This window comes from Acartia tonsa, chromosome 14 (genome assembly GCF_053477335.1).
Source record: "Acartia tonsa isolate MP-2025a chromosome 14, ASM5347733v1, whole genome shotgun sequence".
Classification (NCBI taxonomy): Eukaryota; Metazoa; Arthropoda; class Copepoda; order Calanoida; family Acartiidae; genus Acartia; species Acartia tonsa.
The window spans coordinates 38,302,861-38,326,197 of NC_137273.1; positions in this window are offsets into that span (position 1 = coordinate 38,302,861).

A 23,337-nucleotide genomic window follows, 5' to 3' on the forward strand; every position below is an offset into this window, starting at 1 on the left:
TCAAACTAAAAAACTATGGAAAGTTATGTCTAAATTCTTGTGGTCATCTAAATCGAATGAAGGTATAAGCTACAGATACAAGGTTGCATCTAAACAAATTGAGCTTAATCTTTGGCAGGGTGGTTTAAAGATCTTAAAACCCGAAAGTCAAAGCATCTCAATTTTTATGCCAAGCCTGCTACATCTCCTAAACCATGCCCGACTATATCCCTCTTCTTCCCTGGGTATACTACTAAAATTTTACAAAGTTGACATCAATTTTTTACTTAACAATTTTGGTGTAAAGACACTACAAAAAAATCGCAAATTTTTAAAACTCCTCTACCCAGGATCAACCAAAATATACTTTGACAAAACAGTACAATTTTTGAAAAATCTAGAATTAAACAAAAACACAATGCTTAAAACATTAATTGCTTCTTCTTTTTGGGCAAAGAGGTTTACAAAAAATCAGATACAAATTTTAGCAGATAACTCACTTGTAACTTTGTTCGATTTACTTGAACACAGAATAATAGGAGATAGAATTATGCTTTTACCGACTATTCGTTCTGACATTCATACTTTAATACAAGATAGTAGACTAGTTAAAAAACTTCAATCTTATGTAGAAGTAATAAGTAGTAAACAAAATATATTACGCCTAGATACAATTGACCAAACGAAATTAAGTAAGATAAGATTACCCCTTATAAATGTTAATGATTTTAAGCCTTCCATTTTATCATTGCATTTTAAATGGTTGCAGAGAGAAAAATACGATCAACATGCCCCAAGTATTAAAACAAGGAAAAAAGATGGTCTTTATTTTCCAGATATTGAAAGTTTTGAAAACAGTTTTAAAAAAGTAATGTCATTACCTTTAATTTTGCATTATAAATCTTTCTTAGTAGAACAGCTTAATAGAACCCTTGTAAGCAGAAAAAAGTTAATGCATTTTGGCTTACTTGACAATGCTATTTGTCCAAAATGCAATGCAGAATCAACAACCGAACATGGGATTTTTTATTGCTATTTTGCTAAGTACTTTATTCATGCATTGGCACTATTTCTAGACCAAAAATATAATGATGGGAATCCAGAATTCATTTTTTTAAAAGAAAACTTTTTCCTTTTTAACATCATTTATCCTCAATTCAATGATAAAGATTTTCTTCAAATTTCAACAATCATTTTAGTAGCCAAAGACAGAGCATTGAAATCTAGCAAGGACGAAGCTATAAAAAAATGGACAGTTAATAATTGCTACTCTCAAACTCTTTTTGTTGCCCAATTTGCCATAAAAATTTTAGAAAAAACTTCTTCATATATTAACATTGCATCTGAATTTTTGAATTTTCTTTTACAATATAAAGATAATATTACTTACTTTCAAACCTAAAAATGTTTTTTTTCCAATGAAGTAAAATTTTAACTATTAATACAAACAAAATATTAAACATATTGTTTCATTAATGCGAAATATTTTACTGTATTTTTATTATAAAAAAAAATCCAAAAATATTATAGTTTATTTCATGTTCTTTGTAATTATATTGAAATAAATTAATTTATAAATAAAAAATATCCCTACTACTACCGGGCTATCCAGATACCCATTTTATCCTAACCTATTTTTTATAGGAGATTTCAGAGCTTAACTAGTCACTTAAAAAAAATATTATTTTCTTCTTTTTAGTAGCGAAGCTACTCTATAATTCACTTTGTCCGTCCGTCCGTCCGTCAGTCAGTCCGTCAGTCCGTAACGCTATGGGCGAAATGGGATTTACTCAGCTCCTATAAAAGATAGAATGCTGAAATTTTTTGACAACATTCCCATCATTAAGAAGCACAATTGACTATAAAACATCTTTGGCGTTCGGACCGATTTTTAGCAGGTTTTAGGCTATTTTTATATTTTTCACATTTTTCTCCATATCTTCAGTGTTTATGGTCCGATTTTCAAAATTTATTCAGTTATAGATATCAAAATTAAATTTTCCGTCATTTAAATAAAACAACCATGACGGCCAGACTGCCTTTTCAGCAGGTTTTAGGCCGGTTTTTTTTATATATTTAACATTTTTCTCCATATCTTCAGTGTTAATAGTCCGATTTTCAAAATTTTTCAGTTATATATATCAAAATTAAATTTCCCGTCTTTTAAACAAAATAACCATGACGGCCAGACTGCCTTTTTGGCAGTGTTTTTATATATTTAACACTTTTTTCCATATCTTCAGTGTATATGGTCCGATTTTCCAAATTTTTTAAGTTAAGGATTTAAAAATTAAATTTTTTGTCGTTTTAATAAAACAACCATGACGGCCAGACTGCCTTTTATCGGGTTTTTGGCTATTTTTATATGTTTTACATATTTCCCCATATCTTTGTATATTTTGATGCAATTTTCAAACTTTTATGGGATATCTGTATCAAAATAATTTTTCCCATTGTTATGAGCATCTTTAATATAATTTACTTTGACCATCGTCATCATGCAAAATAAAACAAGGTTTCATGTTTATTTTTTCCAATAAATCTATTCTTGATTTTAGTAAAAACCTTTTAAATCTACGTATTCCAATCGACGATTTTTTGTGCTTCGCTACTTATGGATGTTGCCATCCTTGTTAGTATATTATCCTATCGGTTAGTTTACCTATAAACCTTCCTATTATTATTATTCCAACCCCTTCCTTTCCTTTATATTTTACATTAGAGATAACCATTATAGAACTCTCATAAACATGTTTAGTTTACCTATAAATCTTCCTATTATTATTATTCCAACCCCTTCCTCTCCTTTGTATTTTACATTAGAGATAACCATTATAGAACATCATTTAACATATTTTTCTATTTTATTGGAAAAATAGTCTACCTCCAATTTTTCTGTATATTCTTGATAATTTTTTTTCTAAAAAATCTGATTCTTTGGATATTAGGGACAGACAATGGTGAATGAATTGATGAACATCCCCAAGGGTGTTAAACAAAATTAACCCTGTAGTAGATTAAAATAATTGGTTGAATAGTTTGAATACTGCTGAATCTACCACTCAAGATTTAAAATGAGTACTCAAAGTTCTTTTTAAGCATATGAATGATAGAAGAACAATTTGGGTACCTGCTTAATATTGAAAATTTAAAAAAAGGAGTGAAGATTTTAAATGAGTACCCAAAGTATTTATAAGTCGACGTATTGATAAAACATTGGGTATCGATAGAATATTAAAATCTATTAAATGAGTGAAGAGAGTCTAACGAGAACTCTATCGAACCCGCTACCCCATTGTCCAAAATGTGTCTAGCCCAAATTTGTATAAACCAAACTCACCTGCTTAGAAAATTGTAATATCCTCTCTTAGGTGTGCATTCACTTTCGCATATCTTGTTACATGGTAAGGGTTTTTTAGTCTGTATCTTAAGAGTTTGATAACTACTGAACCGATTGGTATCTCCATTTTAGTTAAGCTTCACAAATAGGTCCTGAATGGTTTTAGGCTATTATACTTAAGATTGTTTATTATCTTTTTAATTATTATAAGCTATTTATTTGCCAATTTCTGTCCCTTCGAATACAGAGCTTCTAGAAGCTATGGGCTTAGTCGCTAGTTCATTATAAAGCACAATTGCAAATAAAAAGGAATAGATGAGTTAAGCAAAGGATAAATGATACTGGGGATTCGTGCTGTTGTAATAATATGCAATTTAGATGATTTTATATTATGATATTTAAGTACGTAAGTGTATGCACATATTTTCTATTTTGTCCTCATTCTAGAGTTATACTCTGGTAGACTAATCCTAAAATATCCTTGTACAATTTCTTTATTTCTTTGTACGCAATAATCTGTCCTATATATCTGTCTAAATTATGTATTATTGATAATATAACAGAATTAAAGAAAAGATTTATCGCTCAAAAAAAAACTTTTTTTGTGGTTACGTCCCTATACAAGCTTCGCCCAAAAACTTTGTGACATGACCCTATCAATGTTTATTTCTATTGTTGAAAAACCTCTCCACGCCCAGTAGCCTAAAACCTTTTTTGAACCCATATTAGGTTAGTTTAGTATTGGATTGGTCTATGATATTTTGTCTTTCGTCCAATAACCATTCTATTATAATAATCTATTGAAATTTATCATCTGTTTAAAACAGATTTCTCAGAAGCAAATCTTTTCTAGATTTAGGGTCTGTGCGTTCATCCGTTTCATACAGCTATGTTCTTGGGATATGTTAGAATTGTACTATTTTATTTATAAATTTTGCACGAAAGTCCGTGTATCCATTTTAAATAGGTTGATTTTTTAATCCTTTTTTTATACAAAATTTAAGATTTGAGCTTCGCTTTTATGGATTATTTTCTCTTTGGATCCTAAATGTTAAAAACTAAATCTATTTGTTTATGTAATCTATGTTACAATTTAAAAGTAGACTCTTCTTAAATCAAATTATGATAAAAATGATAAAGTTACTTGCGGATCTGCCCTTAGCATCTATGGGCTCTGTATTCGAAGGGGATGTGAAAGTAAAAAAAGCCTAAAACCATTAAAAGATCTATATTAGGTTTCCCAAAAATAGAGATCTCAATCAGTGGTTAGCGAGATCTTACAAAATATAAAATCTTACTACTTAAACATGTGATTAAATTTGCTGATATATAAAATAAGCGTCTGCAATTTTGAGTTTCCTCTGACTAATTTTAATCAATTATAACTCATTTTTCACGTAAGTCTGTTTGTCGTTTGTGGTAAAAATATGTGATATGGGGTAAATACTAAATATAGGATTTGCTTAGCCTGTATGTATATGAAACATAAGCTTCTGACCTTAATTGTGACGATTCTCCTAGTCAATACTTTGATTTTCCATCTTTTTTTTGTAATTAAAACAAGGTTTATTAAATATTGTGCAACTCTACTTTTACATATGTTTTGGTTATTTTAAACGAAAAATATATCCTAAAATTAGAATTATAGATATTCCTTTTATCTATTTATTTAAGTAATCTGTATATTATTAGTTTCGTCTGTATTTAAGCCGTATTTAAAACCACTGTATTGCCTAATAGCCTAACAATTAAACACCTGTGATTTAAGATTATAAATATACAATAGATAGACCGACCATTTGATTGTATAACTTAGATTTTAAGTCCCATTTAAAACAAATGTATCACTGAAAAAAATTGCATCTCTAGGCTATACAATTTTTGTAGGTCAAATAAATTTAAGTTGTAACTAAAATTTGAAGTCCGTGCGATTTGCCGTTTCCGAGATACTAAAGAACATACATAATCAAACTATGTATATAATGGTAATTATAAAGAAAACAAACTATTTTAAAACAAGAATGACAACATCCATAAATAGCGAAGCACAAAAATTATGGATAGGAATATGGACAAGGAGATTTAAAGAGTATTTGTAAAAATCAAAAATGGATTATTGAAGAACGGACGGACATTTTGAATCATAGAGTAGCTTCGCTACATAAAAAGTATACATATATGTTATGATTGTCTTACAAATAATAATAATAATGTTTTTCTGAATAATTTTACATAAAAACAAACAAATTTGCCCTAATCGATCATAAACTAAGGATGGTTTAGTCCATAGATGGATGGTTATTACACGACGTGCGTAGAAAACAGCTAAAATATTTTTTAATAACACAGCCAATATATAACCGTGCCACATTAAAACAGTCAATAAAAGGTAGTTAAGATAATTTTCATATTAATTGATTTATTGATACTGCTGTTTCCTAGTATTTTTTTCGCATTTAATAATATTATGCTTTAATCGCTATAAACAAAGAAAAAATGATAAATGGTTTACATATTATTTAATAAAATCATACCATATATGTTTTTTCTTTACGTTATGAAATAATATCTGCATATTTCGGGTATATTTTTTTTTGTTTGCTGGGGGAAGGGTGGAATTGGGGATGTCTTACTCCCAAGAAAATTTCTTAAAACAACCACAGGACCAGTAGATATACAGAAAAGAAGAGTAGAATTCAATCAGTTCGAGATCTTAAGCTTCAGACGGACAAACATCAAGCTACTTTGTATTATAGATATCAGATTCGGAGCCAAGCTGGACAAAATATCACGTTGCTTGGCACGAACACCGCAGTTATAGGAAATGATATGTTTAGAAAATAACAATACCTTACATTTTTTATGATGCATATGATTCAAAGTTATTCAAACAAGTTATAGGATATATTTTATAGTATTAAAACAGTGTAAAACAACATTTAGGATTTTACGTTCTAGTGTCAGAAAATAGCCTAAAACCATTCCACTTAAGACTTAAGATTTCAAATAACATAAAACAACATTTAGGATTTTACGTTCTAAGGTTGGAGAGTGTCAGAAAATAGCCTAAAACCATTCCAAAACTTAAGATTTAAAATAAAATAGTATAAAGCTATCCAGTGATTTACATGGAGCCTCCCAACAATGGAGATCTTAGTTGGGCTTGTGGTAATATAGATTTTGACGAAAAGGCATGAAAATCATACTTTATAATACAGTTTAGAGGCTACGATGCGATACGCCTCTAGATGCTTTTTAGGAAAAGTAGATCCTCCACATTTAATTATAATTTTTCAAATAAAAAAAATGAAAACTATTTTTTTATTATAGGCGCGATTACACTTAAAAATTGAGGTACCACTACCCTCTCCCATAAAAGTTACAAACATTGACTGGACCTTTTAAAGCTACACTGTAAGGAGAACCAAATCGCTTCAACAGTTTGCGGAATCCTTCAGTGCATACAGACAGACACACAGACAGAAAGATAATCTGTTACTTTAATATGAAAAAGGTTCTTTTATGTATACAACTTTATTAAAATACTTTTATAAAGGGTGTAAACAAATAAAAAACTGTAAGACAATATACAACTAATTTATGTCATATTAGATTTTATATACTATTTAACCACCCAATAATTTTCTCTGCAACTAATCCAACTCTTATCATAACCTAACCTAACCTTTTATTAACTTAAATCTTATTTTTTTATATCTATTTGAATTTTACATAGACAAAAGTATCTAAAAGATCTAAACCTATGGTTTAAATTATGTTTCTGTGAACAATTTTTGTAAAACATGGTATTCCTTCACGGTAAACGACACCTTACCCATTAGACCTGTTGGTAATAGAGGTTAAAACTGACTTCTATTTTATTGTTATTTTTAAAATCATTTATATAAAATAAGAAAGTTTTAAATTAATAGAATAATTCTATTAGCATCCTTCTCCCAGCCAATTATCCTGTAAGTACTATAGGTAAAATCTCACTCCTATTTGATTTTTAGGTATGACAATTATTGTTTTAGAATATGAAAGTTTAAACAAATAGTACAATTCTAACCAATTGAGCAGGTTTAAACTCGTATTTTAGTTTAAAATATCATCATGATAAATATGAAAGTTTTAAATATGTAGGACTATTCTATAAGCAACAAAACCCTAACCAATTATGCTGTTTAAAACTGACTCGTATTTGATTTTTAGTTTTAAATATTATCACTATAAAATATGAAAGTTTTAAATCAAAAGGACAATTCCATTAGCATCCTTCTCTGATTCATCTGTCCTGTTAGTACTATAGGTCAAATCTGACTCCTATTTTTCATTTAGCATGGGAAATTATCAATCAAGTATGGTAATTGTTTTAAATAATGCACTCTAAAAAATAATAAAATGGATTCATTGAAAATTTTTTGTTTTATCTAAAATTTTAATCTCTTTTTTTTCTTTCTCTTTCTCTCTCTTTATCTCTATCTCTCTCTCTCCCCTCTCTCTCTATCTATCTCTCTATCTCTCTCTCTATCTATATATCTATCTATCTATCTATCTATCTATCTATCTATCTATCTATCTATCTATCTATCTATCTATCTATCTATCTATCTATCTATCTATCTATCTATCTATCTATCTATCTATCTATCTATCTATCTATCTATCTATCTATCTATCTATCTATCTATCTATCTATCTATCTATCTATCTATCTATCTATCTATCTATCTATCTATCTATCTATCTATCTATCTATCTATCTATCTATCTATCTATCTATCTATCTATCTATCTATCTATCTATCTATCTATCTATCTATCTATCTATCTATCTATCTATCTATCTATCTATCTATCTATCTATCTATCTATCTATCTATCTATCTATCTATCTATCTATCTATCTATCTATCTATCTATCTATCTATCTATCTATCTATCTATCTATCTATCTATCTATCTATCTATCTATCTATCTATCTATCTATCTATCTATCTATCTATCTATCTATCTATCTATCTATCTATCTATCTATCTATCTATCTATCTATCTATCTATCTATCTATCTATCTATCTATCTATCTATCTATATCTATCTATCTATCTATCTCTATCTATAATTTCTCCTTTTTACCCTTTCTTTCTTCCGCTGCATGTTAGATCTTATAGTTCAGACAACCTATTTTTTAGGTTTTACCTTCTTCTATTTTTCTGTGAATATGTTCTTTTTAAAACTCTAAATAATTTTTACAGTGCCTTAAACAAAAAGGTTAAATCACCAAACGAACGAACACACACACAGAAAAAACTACTCAACAATTACCTTGCGCGTCCATCCGTCCGTCCGGCCAAGAATGACCAACTATTAATTTCCAATTTGCGGTCAGAACGCAGTCTAGACTCTAACCAACAGGCCAATATGGCAATAAGTGGTGTTTTTGAAAAGCAGTAAAAAAAATCATTATTTTTGTTTGTGTATTGTTTACTTTTTGTTTATTGCTTACTTTTTCAGACCCATATGAAAAATATTTTTGAATATGGAATATGTATGGGGATGAAATACAGTTTAACCGGGTTGGTTTTAGGCTATTTTTTTATTTCAGTTTTGGAATGCTAGTGATCTATTTATCTCCCCCCCCCCTTCCCACTTAGAATGAAGAACCTCTAAAAGAGCTCAGCTTCAAGTAAATACATATGTAAATATATTTTGCACTGCATTGTCGATTGCTGTTTTTATCAACAATTAATTGTTGCAACGTATAAACGTTCATCAGTGTAGTCAGAAATTCTTGTGTTTCCTGTGAAAAAAAGATTTTATTATGCTTGCGTCTTTAAAATACAGGGCTATAAGGAGAGGTAAGTGGAAGATGATTTATAATAGTTGTTTCTCGTATCGTATTATAAACGGCTTTCCGCGGATATAGAATGTACAATTATAAGATTAAAACTAGTTTTTTTAGCCCCATGGTGCCGAAGGCACCGGCTAAAAAAACTTGTTTTAATCTTATGATTGTACATTTCTATATTCGTAGAAAACTGGATATAATAAGATGCTAGACATAGTTTTTTCGTATTCATGAGAACCGGTTCCTATCCACCGGATTCAAATGAATACGAGAAATATAATTAATGATAATAAACTAAATTGACCCTGCTGTAGATTAAAGTAAAACAATCAAAATTTAATAAAAGTTTCTAAGCCTATGAATAAGATACGGTGGTTTTAATACTTTTGTACTAGTGTAATTAACATCCCAAAGTCCCCACCCTTCCTGGCTTACGTCTTCAGGGATAGGTCAGTGGAGGATAAATTAATATTACCCCAAATTTATAAGAGTATAATATTGTCTTTTAATTTGTGGAAAGAAAGAGCAGTAGATTAATTAAACTGCCATTGTCCTCTACCTTCCTGATTTAATTTACTTAGCCATTACAAATTGTTTATTTGTTGATTCTTTTAATTACACCAGTGGCTGCGCATTTAGCATCTAGGGACTCTGCATTTGATGGGTGGGGTGAAAGGGAACAGAAAATAGCTTCAAAAATCGTCGAAAACCATACACAGGACCTTTGTAAAGCTTTCCTAAAATGAAGATCTCAATCGGTTTGGTGGTTAGCGAGATCTTAAAGGACAGATAACCTTACTACTTGATAGAATAAGACTAAGACATTATAATACATTTTAGAATTGTTATATATAGATGACTGTAGTTTACAGATACAACAGACGTACGGACTACAGACACAAAAGTTAATAAAGTTATACAATAGCTACGCTTGTAAAAGAGTAAATTGTTTTTCAATGAATGAAAATGTGTAAGCTTATAATGTCAACAAAACATAAACCCATATAATTATCAGATTAGACCTTTAGCATTAAGTGTTCGTCAAATAACTTTAAAAATCCTTTTATGTAAAGTAGTATGCATTTTTAGTCCTACTAGATCTCGCTAAAAAATAAAAATATTAAGTCCAAAGTTTTTTGAGCTATTTAATTTTTAAATCAAAGTCTTAGGGTGGTTTTAGCCTATTTTCCTGTTCCATTTCTGCAGAAAGCAGAGCTATTTTTGAAGCACAACTGCTAGTAATACATTTTAAAGGCTATGCATGTCAACAGTATACAAATAATTACTATGTATGTAGTTAAGACTTGCGGATAAGGGTTGTGTTATAAATGTGTGAATTACTGTTTGTTAATAGAGCAACAGTCATTTTCTTGCACGACTTTTTGCTAATCATATTGTGGAAACACTGTCTACACAGCTACCTATTCAGGGAGGTATAGGACAAAAAATCGGCTGATATTTGTTTTCACAAAAACATTATTCAAATTATCAAAGCCCCTTTAAAAGTCATATTAATGGTGTAATTTTTTTTGTATTTCCTATTGTCCTATACCTATATCCCTGTATAGGTGCCAACCTGAAGCCTTTAAAATCAATGACAAATAATAATAATGACAATAATTATCAGGTTTATTGAAAACAAAACTATGTGGTAATTGATTCATACACTCTTTAGGTGTAACCAGGGGAGGGAGTGATCTATGGACTTTAAAAGAGATTTGCTCTCCACAAAAAAGTCTACCTTAAAACTCTCGTTCTACAATACGTTGACTTAATACATCCATTAGTAGCAAAGTATAGAAATAAAAAGTAACACACAATTTTGATATATTGAATAAAGTCAATAAGGAAGACAGACAGATAAATTTAGTTACAGAGTTGATGCGCACAAGGACATCCAAGCTTTTTAAAGAATGGTATATTTTTATTTTCTTTTGGGGGGTGGAGGTAAAAAATTAAACCCACATTTTGGCGTAAAAATTACCTGATTTGTTAAAACAAAAGCCTGCAGACATTTTTTCTCGTTGACACATTTTTACCCTATAAATTACACGTTCCTTATAGCATAAACAGACGGACTGACAGACTACGTGCAAAATGTAGGTTTTCCAAATAGGAGTAAAATATCAAAATTTCAATGCCTTGAGGAGCATTACCGACATCCTACGGACCATGTGAGTTTTATAGTGAATACCTAATATTATGGGGAATGTTCTTAAATATCAAATGACAAAATTTGTCTACAGATGGACAGACAGGCGTTAAACTTTTTATAGAGTAGATTCGCTAGAGTAGATAAGAGAGATGTCGAATAACCTTGAGAAGAAAGAAAATGGGAATATATAGTTTTTGCTGATGTAACAATATGCAATTTTGCTGATTTTATATGCGGCACTGAATGCCCACCAGCAATGTAACGCCCAAAATATTTCTCCTATTTACACGTAATAATACTGCTACATATGTGGGTTAGATTTTTAGTAGCGAAGCTACTCTGTATCTATAGTATGTATGTACGTCTTTAAACTTTGTTTTAATGACAGATTTAAGAACATTTAAACAATATCATCCAAAAGTTTGCACATTCTTACAGTGGCGTGTTTAGGGTTTTGCCAGGAGGGTGCACGAAGCGTACGTGAAAATTTTGACCGAAGTCGTACAGGTGTAATACAGACAACAAGGAGTGCTATTTTAAGGAGTAAATACATCCTTCTAAAAGTCCAACCCACCCCTCCACTCCTCAGACATTATCAATGTAATCAAAAGAAAAACAAGTGTAATTTGATTGTTAAAATAACGCGCGAAGCGTCCAAATTTTTTTCACACTCCCCTTGAATTTAAGTGGGGTGTGACTTATTTTGCAGGACATCCCCCTTGGCTGTGCTAGGGGGTTATATCAGAGAGGTGATAACTGTTGTCAAGGTTGGTAATGTAGGGTGTATCAATCCCCCTTACTTTTACCAGTTGGATAGATACAATGTTATCCTATTATATAAAGTAGTAAGCTTTTTTGTTTTTAGAGAAGGAACTGTCGAACCGCTAAACCAATATGGTTCTCCTTTACAGTAAAGCTTCTAATGGGTCGAAGAAATGTTTTTAACTATTTGGGGAAGGGTATCTCAACCCTCCCAATAAAAAAAGAATTCCCTCCGATAAAAATATTTAAATTTTCTTTTTAAAACTAAAAGTGCCCCTAGAGGCTTCTAGGGCCGTATCCGCTAGTATTTTTATATTTTGCTACGCTTCCTCTATATATATTTGTTCTTGTTCATAAGGATATTAGGACACATGTGTGGGTGTTTTATGTGTGTTTATGTGTTATTTTAGACATATCATAAATAGTTTACTTTTGCAATAAAAATAGCTGTTTCTTTAGTTATTGTATCTGTTCATAAGTTAATCCTCAAAAACATAATAAATATAGGTGGGACAACCATCTAGAAAATTGGTTTTGGAAAGGCTTTCCCCCCCCCTCCTCTGTCTTTACTTCCTCAAAACCCTGTGCACTCAAATTGATTTATAACAGTCTTACATCAAATGTTTCAAATATACATATCCTATTATATAGAGTAGTAAACTTTTTTGTCTGTAGCGAAGGATCTCGCTAACCCCTGAACCGATTGGGTTCTCCTTAACAGGGTAGCTGTTCAGAGGTCCCGGGAAGGTTTATAACTATTTTGGGGGAGGGTAATACCACCCTCCCAAGAAAAATCACAATAAATCGAAATTTTTATTTTAAGTATAGAGACTCCTACACAACATAACTAGGTATCGCAGAAAGAGACTCCTACGCAACATAGCTTGGTATTAAATGCAACAACAAAAAACATTTCAAGTGCCACTAGAGGATTCTAGGGGCGTAGCTGCTAGTATCATATATGTGATTAAACGTCTTAGAATGATTATTCTCCAGAAACTCTATTGTATAGGTATGTGGGGAGGTTAGTGGAATTTTTTATCAAATTATCGTGACTTCTCCTTATATAGTTCTACTAAGTACACCCATCTCTTCTTAAAATATACGCAACACGCCAGAAACCAAGTTAGAATATTGTGTATGTTTTGTACGCTATGTACACTGTACATTTTGTATGTTTATATTATGGAACAGGAATCAAATTCTAATTCGTATTAGGTTTTCCTAAGTACATATCTATAATACAAAGTAGAACGATGTCGGTCTGTGTGTTTGTCTGTCTGTATGTTTGTTTGTAGCGAAGGATATTGCTAACCGCTGAACCGATCGGGTTCTCCTTTACAGGGTAGCTTCTCATTGGTCCCGGGAAGGTTTATAACTATTTTCTTGAAGGGTGGGACACCCCAAATCCCCCTAAAAACTGAAAAATACCCCCCACCCCAAAAAAAAAAAAAATGTTAGAAGAAGAAAAATTGGGGGGGGGGGGTAATTTTTTTCTAGGGCGATTTCTCCTTCCCCAAATCTAGTTTTAAACCTTCCAAGAACCTCTGAGAAGCTAACCAGTAAAGGAGAATCATATCGGTTCAGCGGTTAGCAAGATCCTTCAGTACAAACAAAAAACAAATGGACAGACAAACAGACGGACATACTGTTACTTTTTCATAAGTATTTGTATCTGTAGCTGGCGTGTATTATTAAATATTACATTTACAAATCTGTAATCGTGCTATAAAATTTTTCGCGGAATATTTTGATTTGATCACGGCACATAGATTATAAAAATGTTCCTACATTTTTAGCAAAATAATTTAAGCAGAAATATTAAGGGAAAAGACAATGGGCAGTATATAGATGTACATCTCAAATCATGTTAAACAAAGTGGAAAATTTGGGACATTTGTTAGTTTAAGCCCACCAATCAAGATTTAATAAGTGTATCTAAACTTTGGGTACCAGTATAATATACAGTCCAATGCACCTCTTTTAGGAAAGAAATAATTGTTATTAAGACAAAATATACCTCCACAGAAAAACATCAGAAATTTATCTTATTAATATTTTTTGTTGGTTTTATAAAAAACACTCCTTGGTAAAGAAATGTAATGAGACTAAAATGTGTAGAATTCAAGGTTTTTTTTTATCAATGGCTAGAAAATAAACAATCAACAATGTAATCTATATATAAAAGTAACAGAATATCTGTCTGTCTCTCTCTTTGTACGGTAGGATCTTGCTAACCGCTAAACTGATATGATTTTCCTTTACAATGTAGCTTTTTATAGGTCCTAGAAAGGTTAAGAGGAGGGTACCACCACCCACTAAGAGAAAAAATGACAGCCTTGTCCTAAAAATAGAAAATACATTTCTTTTATCCGTTCAGAACACCTTACCCGAAGTACTTACCCTTTTTTAAAAGCGAAGCTTTTCTATAATTAGTCCATACATATACGTCCGTAACATATAGCTCTTTTCGTTAATTTAAACAGTTTAGAATTGTCCTATCGATTTCTTTGCATGATGATTCCTATAACATTTAGGTATGATTTAGAAAGCGCAGCAACTCTATAATCGTTACCAAAAAGTCCGTACGTCCATTTAAAACATGCTGATTTTTTACTTTTTTGACAACAAATTTTCATTCATCTGATTTTTCAATACTGGTTCCTATTACAACAAGTTACAATGTTATAAGCAAAGCATTTTTATAATCAAGTCCTAAAAATGTAAGTATGTCCTTAAACAGTATCATCTATAAATGCAGTTTTCCAACAAATTTACTTACACTATTGTTTGTACGTATGCATTAATATTCTGCTTATTCAGTTCTGACACTCTACAAGTGTTAAAGTTCGTTTGTCCTTCCATTTCAGAGCTTAGCTTTTATGGATGTTGTCATCCTTGTTTTTCTCTAAATAAACAATTTTTTTTGTTTATTGCATTAACCTTACCGTCCTTCTTCGTATACGAAGGTCTTATATGCAAGGGGCGAGTCCACTAGAATATATAAATAGGTGTTAAAATGTTTGCGATACGTTCGCATTATCAACGTTCTTGCGTTACAACAAAAATGGATATTTTTGTCTATTTTTAAAAAGTACAATAAGATCTCAATAACAGATATAATAATTACTTACAACTTTTAGAAAAATGTAAAAGATCCTTTGCAGGTTTAACTCTATTTGTAAAGGCTGTGGATAGTTCCTTTTCAGTAGAATAAGAACCAAAATGAAACCAAAATCTAGACAAATAAAGATTTTATCAACCACCAAGTTTATTGCAGGTTTTAAGCCATTTTTAGGCTTTAATCATTTTGGATTGTTCGTAATTATTGGTAAATTGTAAGAACACTGCGCGAATCTAATTTCCATATTGAATATGCTTTGAAGCTGGTCCTAGAGATAATCTGACATTAGAGTATCACATAATAGAGTGCATAATAGATTTAGAAATAGATAGATTGATTCACATATATAAATTGATAAGTAGATTGATAGATAGACTATTAGATATACCTATAGATGATTCAATAGATAATAAATATAACTATAAAGGATAGATAGGTAGACTTTAAAAAGATTGATTAATAGAATATTTATTAGATAGATGGACGCATGAATATGTACCGTTGACGTTCATATTGATTGATAGAAAGACTTAGATATTTATTGATTTTTTTGTATTGATTGATAGATTGATTAAGAGATATATTTATTTGTAGATTGATAAATTGATTGATATATTTTTATAGATTTCTATAAAGACTGAAAGAGAAACACTGATTTATCTAGGGATAAATTAATAGTTTGATATATAGATCAATATACAGATTGATAGATGGAAAGGTTTCTATTGTGATTAAATGATATACATTGACCATAAAACCCGCTTTGGCGAGAATAGCGGACTCCCAAAATGGGCAGAGAAAGAAAGTAGACGATTTTGAATAATTTTTTCAGCGTAGCTTCTCTATTAACAAGAAGCTTTGGTTTGTATGTCCTTAATTAGGTTTTCTTTTGCAGTATATCGCAAGTAATAAAGCAAATGGATGTTTGTTTTTATATCCAGTATTATCTTTCAAACAGTCGTAATTTAATGTGATTACGTAATATGCAACACCCAACAGACAACCAACCTTTGATTACACGACTTTGCCTGGAAGTCCTAAGTGTATATGATAATTAGTTGGGCCTCTTTTTTGACCAATACATTTCCACTTCTAATTAATAGTGATGCGTGCCTTACATAGCAGCAATATACATCATTTTAACGTCTGTAGTATGATTCAATGTGGTTCTGATTCAAAACTAACAATGAGTTAAAGTTTTAGATTTTAACTGTGTGAGAAGTTCATCCTTGTTAAATTTAGTTTTGAAGAATTGCTGTTTACTGATATATTCCTTCCTTACGTCACTTTTTAAGGAGTGTTTTTCTCTGAATGGATGAAGGGATAGAGTTATGATTTAAATAATAATTTCTTCCCCCCTCAAAAAAATACTCTTAAAGGGTGTTGTCGTGTATTCAAGGGTAGGTCAAAAGTAGATAAAGCAAGACCTACCACCATAAATATTGTTCTCTACTAAAAGCAGAATTTCGTAAAATAAGAAATAGAACCCTAAAGTAATCCTTTTATTTAAAGTAGTAAGGTTTTTGTATGTTTGTTCCCAGCATCTACTAAAGTGGTTTTGTTTCTTTAGAATGGTTGCATTGACATGTCGTTAATTTTCAATACGTCTTTTTTGTGACGTATTTAAAGAAAATGACTTATTAATATGACCTTAATTGTTTTTTATTTGCCATTATTTTTCTTAAAAAAAGAAATTACAAATTAATGCCTGATTAAATATAAAAATTAAGGTTGTTTCAATACGTCATATTCTATTTTTCCACATAACAATATATGTTATAAAAATACATATTAATGTTACAGTAAATAAAATAAATAATGTAGAATCAAAACGTCCTTTATTTGTAATAAGTCATCTTTATTAATTAAATAATTTAAATGACATAATGATAAATAAGGACGCATTTAAATGATCTTATATAAATTTTAAAAGGAAATGGATCAAATAGTTCCTGATTTTGAAACCAGATGGCAGTTGAAATCACCAATTGTTTAGCTTTGTTTTCTCAATGTTTTGACCTTATTTTTAGTTTGACAATTATTATTTTGTAATGAAATGAAGGATTTTAGTACTACAGACACCACTATGAATTTATATTTTATTTCCTTTATGCATGTATATTATGAAAACTAATTTTTTTTTAGTGAGACCTTCTAGAAAGAATAGAACTATATATATAGGTCATGAAACTTTACAGTAAGCAATGAAATAATAGAAACATATTATGTGTTTGATTCAAAATTGTTAGATTAATTTTAACCCTGAATTATTTCTACTATTTTGTTTGTAAGTAAATAATACATTACCAATTTGGTAGCCATATTGTTTTATTTTGACGTTTTATAAAAATTCAACGTCTTAATACAGCCTTAAATGATTTAAATTGAATTAAATTTAATCATTTTATTTGCCACAAATAATAAAAAATTATAATACAATTTTGAAAGTTTGGCGGCCATCTTGTTTTTCTGGACGTTTTAAAGGAAAAATTGACGTTTTAATGCGCCGTTATTTAAGATAAAATGTCATTAAATTCAAAATATTGTTATTATTTATATTTTTTTGATGTTTTTTTAAAGATAACGACGTGTTTTTGGTACACAATACGTCTATTAAAAAAATTTTAAAAATATGAAACGTCATTTGTATAGTAATAAAAAAGTTACGTCATTAAGGACGTATTAATGCGACATGTTTCTTAAAATAATGCGATAAAAGTATATGCTGGGTTAAGATCTAGCTAACCTTTGACCGATTGAGTTGTCAATTTTAAGGAACCTCCACCCTTACTCTAAAAGGACGAATCAACAAAAAAATTAACATTTGAAAGAAAAAAATATCAAAATTATTTATTTATTCAAATGAATATATCATCATAAAATTCATGATTTTCTAATATTTTCCACTTATGTATTTACGATCATCATTTTAAACAATAAAAGAAAATGAAAGCAATTTCTCCTTTTCCATAACTGGACCACTAATGCTATAATGATTAATAAAATGAATAATTTTTGGTGTTTAGGATACATAAAATAATAAACCATTTAAATAAATGAATTATAATACAGAATAAGAATAAATAACTTAATAATTAATGCATACTAAACTATAGAAATGCTTCGCTAAAAACATTATACCTAAATGTCCTAGTAATTTAAACCAAGTTATAGGACATTGTATCACGTAATAAAATCAATCATAAAGCAACATAACTCTCTACCTAATTGTTTTATGAATCATCGTACAAAGCTTAAAAGCGATAGGATTATTAACTACAAGAGCTATCCATTACGGACGGACCGATTCTAGATAAAAAGCGAATAAAATTCAATATGCCCAGATTGAATATATGGAAAAAATCGTCCAAAAATCTTTGAATGAAGAAATATGCAAAATTTTCTGAATTCATTATCTTAGAAAGTTGAATAATTTGAAAATTTTCCTTTTAAAGTCAATAGAATGGATGTTGAATATACTTGGATATTATGCCAGGGGAAAAATTGTCGTCAATTGAGGTTGCTTACATCGACATCCTTTATTCGTTAGTTCGTTATTAAGTAAGAGGGGAATGGGTAAAGAAGGTGGATCGGAGGGATAGTTATTTTAGCAAGATATAAGATTCACTTTATTAGAGTACATAATAATCTGGTGTAATATCCAAGTAATGATAAATCAATTGTCCATTGAGAAATCTACCGCTAACAGTCTGTCTATTTAAGTAATATGATGTTTGTTTTTTTCTATTTCATATTTTAAAAAATTAAATAAGTAAAACAAAGATATTCGCAGGTTTTGGGCTATTTTAAAGGCTTATTAAGGGAATAAAATTACCTAATAACATTGGATTACACACTATTGCTGCCCGCAAGTCCCTAGCCCCTGCAGGGCTAACCTAAATAAACAAACCTAACTTAACCTAACCTAACCCATCTAGTAGTTCGTCAGAAATAAAACACAGTCTTACTCTAAAAATATTGATATCATTAATATAACTGCTTAAAACTTAAATATCTTTGCAAGTTAGCTATTTAAAGGAGGGTTGTAGAAATACACCCCAAATAAGTATCTTTACCAAGTAACAAAATTTTAAATTTAAATGATTTACTACTAGGCAGAGTGGGATAAGACATTGACTGAAAATTAAACTGATACCCAAAGTTTTATTATTATATAATTCCATGGCTCAAAATCTTTGAATGAATTATAATTGGTTGTTGCCAAACTACTAGTGTCCAAACTTTTTAAACAATGATTTAAATACTTATATCAATAAATCATCCATTGTCTTATCCCTTGATATCCCTGTTAAGAAAGGTTCACACACATACAAAAAATTGTAGCCATTGTGTTCATTCACAAATTTGCTTTAAAAAAAATCGTTGTTGTAACATTTTGTACGGTAAGGTTTTTAGGGAAAAAAATCTTTATAGGTTTTTAGAATGGTTTAACTTATTTTTTTTTGGAAGGGGTAATTATGTTTGTCATCATTATGGGGATATCTTATTTTCAGGTATCTTAAAGGATAAGACTACGGGCGTTAAATTGACCCTTTTGTAGATTAGGACTATTGGTTGAAATGTTAGGACACTATCAGTTTTGAACTAACCAATCAAACTTCAGTAGAGATGTCTTTCTGAGCTAACAAATCGGATAAAGTGTTTATAAAACTTTGGGTACCATTCTAATTAACAACCCAATGTCTCTTCCATCCCTGCTCGTTTTAGTTTAAATATTTTTTTCAGTATATTTATCTCTGATTGCAGTTGTGAATGCTCTCTTCACCTTTGCATGACATCTTATGAAATAACAAGGTTTTTCATACACAGGTTTGGCGGTGGTTTCCCTAATAGTACCTAGTCGAGCACTGACACCCCCCCTCCCTTCCTTTATCCACACCATTTTGAAGAAAATTGAAAATAGGGGGGCAGTGGGTAGTTAGGTCAGGTTAGGTTATGTTTTATTGGGTACTGGTAGCCCCGCAGGGTTAGATCAACACAGGTCTAAGCTCTACGGGGTTAATCTGTTGATATATGTACAGTCAATTACTAACCAATTGAGCCAAATTTCACAAAGACCCTGTGATGGTTTAAGACTATTTTTTCTTTAATTATCAAGTCTTTCTTTAGTATAGAATCAAAAACTATTTTGCAAACTCTTTTGGGGGTACTAAAACTTACATTTATATAACGGAAACTGTTTTATAAGAATGAACCTGGTATAAATAACTTTGATGCAAATCTTGATTAAACATGTGTCATCTCATTTTTACGTCTATTGTCATAGATTATGAAAAACTTTTAGATCAGAAATAACATAATTACATTTTTCTCACAAAATAGCCTAAAACCTACCATAAAACAAAACTAAACTTTCATAAAAAAAATAGCAAACGACCGGCCTAGCCAATTATAAGATCTTACTGGATATAAATATGAATTACTTTTGTATATATGATATGTTTGGTTTATATTATATCTATGAAAGAATAATATAGTTCTGTATTATAACAGAGTGCAATGAATTCTGCTAACATGCTTACATTTACTTTACTTGATTACAGAGAAGCTTCGCTTAAAGCACTATAACTAATGGTTGTAGGGATCCTTATTCAAAAAATGAAGTAAATAAATAAGACGGACCGACCATAACTGAAGAAAACCTTTTTAAGTGGCAGATATGCGACACTGTGACACTTATGCGGACATGAACACACACCATACTTACAAATATTGGGGGGCCATTTGACTAACTACGTCAAATTTGAGCCATTTTCCCTGTGGATTAGCTTGCTCCTTTATATTATGAAAAAAAGTAAGTATTACAAAATCCATAAAAATGACACTTTACAAATTATTTCTCATATTAGATATTTGAAATGAAAAAAAAATATAAAGTATAGTTAAAAGTATAGTAACAACACATTTAATATTAATCTTTCCGGAATTTACTGAAATCCTGGATGGCTAACAAGAACATTCTTACATTTAAAGACTTGATTAAAGAGAAGATTCGCTTATAAAATTATGACTAAGGATCCTATGAATCAATATGACAAAAAATCAAGGTAAGTTAAATGAATATAGGCCAACTTGAATAAAAAGTAAACTGCTCAGTTTTTCTGCCCTTTAACATCTTCACAAGAGAAAAAATGAAGACATTACTTTATGTTGGTTTCAAAAAGATTTTTTTTTGTATTATCACATTAGCATCTAAAAGCAAACACTTATCAATTTAGAGTTATGACATTCAGACAAAGGTCGAGCAATGAAAGTGCTGATGTTAGTCTGTCCTTCTTTTAGTCAGTCCTAAGATCGGTAATGGGTAATGCTTTATCATTCGTGTATTTCCTCTTTAAATAAACTTCTTTTAATATTTTGTTATCTCTCTCTCTCTATTTCTTTCTTTCTCTCTCCTTTATTGTCTGTAACGCTGCTCTCAATTCGGTTCTCTCTCAATCATAAATATATATCAACCCTTTTTCTCTTCTTAATTTCTTCCCCTTATCTTCCTTCTTGTTCTCTCTTTTTCACTATTTTCTTTTCTCTCTCTTTATGTCTTTCTCTTTTTTTTTATCTATATTTCCTCTCTCATTTTGTTTTCTTTTTAAGTAATGCTTCTTATTTCAGATAACTTCCCTACTATTATACGTCATTGTCCTTGATAGAGTTATGATTTTAGGCATAAATAAGGACTTTAGCCCCAATCCCTAATTTTTGAGCGACATTTAATTTTCATGCAAATTTGAGCAAAATTTGTCTTCTTTTCATGCTTTGTTTTGTGTAACTTTTTAGTTGTAATGTCTTGTATTTTTTTTATTTTTAATCATTTTTTACTTTTACTGGTAGTGGTAATAGGGATTGGTGGGGTGAAAGGGAGGATGTATTTGTAGTTTTTATTTTCTATGCTTAACGCCTGCGGAAGGGGGCCAATCCTTCAGAGCCTTTACCTAATTAGAACTAAAGTAATTAAGAAATAAACTAAAAAATTAAAATAAGGGAGGCTTCTGTGCTCCACCTTTCTAACTTTTATTCCTTATCAATCGGCTATCAATATTCTGACGGCCACATCTTGCTAGCTCATCCAGGTACAGAGTAAATTTCTATTAACATAGAAATTTTAGATTATAGATAAACAAACAAGTCAAAAAAATAAATATATATATTATCAAGAAAGTTAAAAAATTAAAGCAAATTTGACAAAAAGATTTGCTAAATTAAAACAATATTCAAACGACATATAGGTTCAAATTTTCCAGTATCGCTTCGAAACCGATTAATATCCGGTGGGTTAGAACTGGTTCTCATTCGAGATCGATCAAAAGAGAGAAAAGTAGAATTACTAATTTGAAATCATGAAGTAATTATAAGAATAAGATTTATTTTCAAATCGGTTTAGTTATTATAAACATATTACATAGTATTAACAGATATTATAAATCACATCATTGATATAATTTAACTAATGTGTTATTTACGATTACGAGGCATTCCATAAACAAGAGATGTATTAAATGGGGCCTTATTCAGTGTTAAAAATAAGTTAAGTATTTACATATTTAAAAAAGTATTTTAAAAATTGAAATGATGTATTAGAAAGGTGTTCCGCAAAAATAAATAAATTGATTTAATCCTAATCTAAGCTCTCTCACAATCAGTCTTATATAAAACTTTTTGCTAAACAATATTAGAGAAAGAAAGAAAATCAATAGTTTCACCGTCTGAAAACTTACTTATATGTAAATCTTAAAGGTATACTTTTACTTCTGCATGAAATCACATCTAAATAGATATATTCGCAAAAAGAAACAATTGCATTAAAAAAATGGACATGCATAATGAGAAGAAAAAACAATGGGTGGCATGGGGCATATTTTGCTGTTGAAATAATTTGCAGTTCTGATTTATTTATAATATGATACATATGCGGAAGTGAATACACCCCCCTCAGATATTAAATGTCATGAAAAGACTTAAATATTTAATTACATATTTTCTCTAGGTTTTTGTGTTTTAATTCCTTTATGTCAAAAATCTGGGATATAATACAGGGATAGGTGTATAGGTGTAAGAGTTTGCGAGAGAGAATGAGAGAAAAGAGATAGGGAGAAATAAAAGAATAAAAA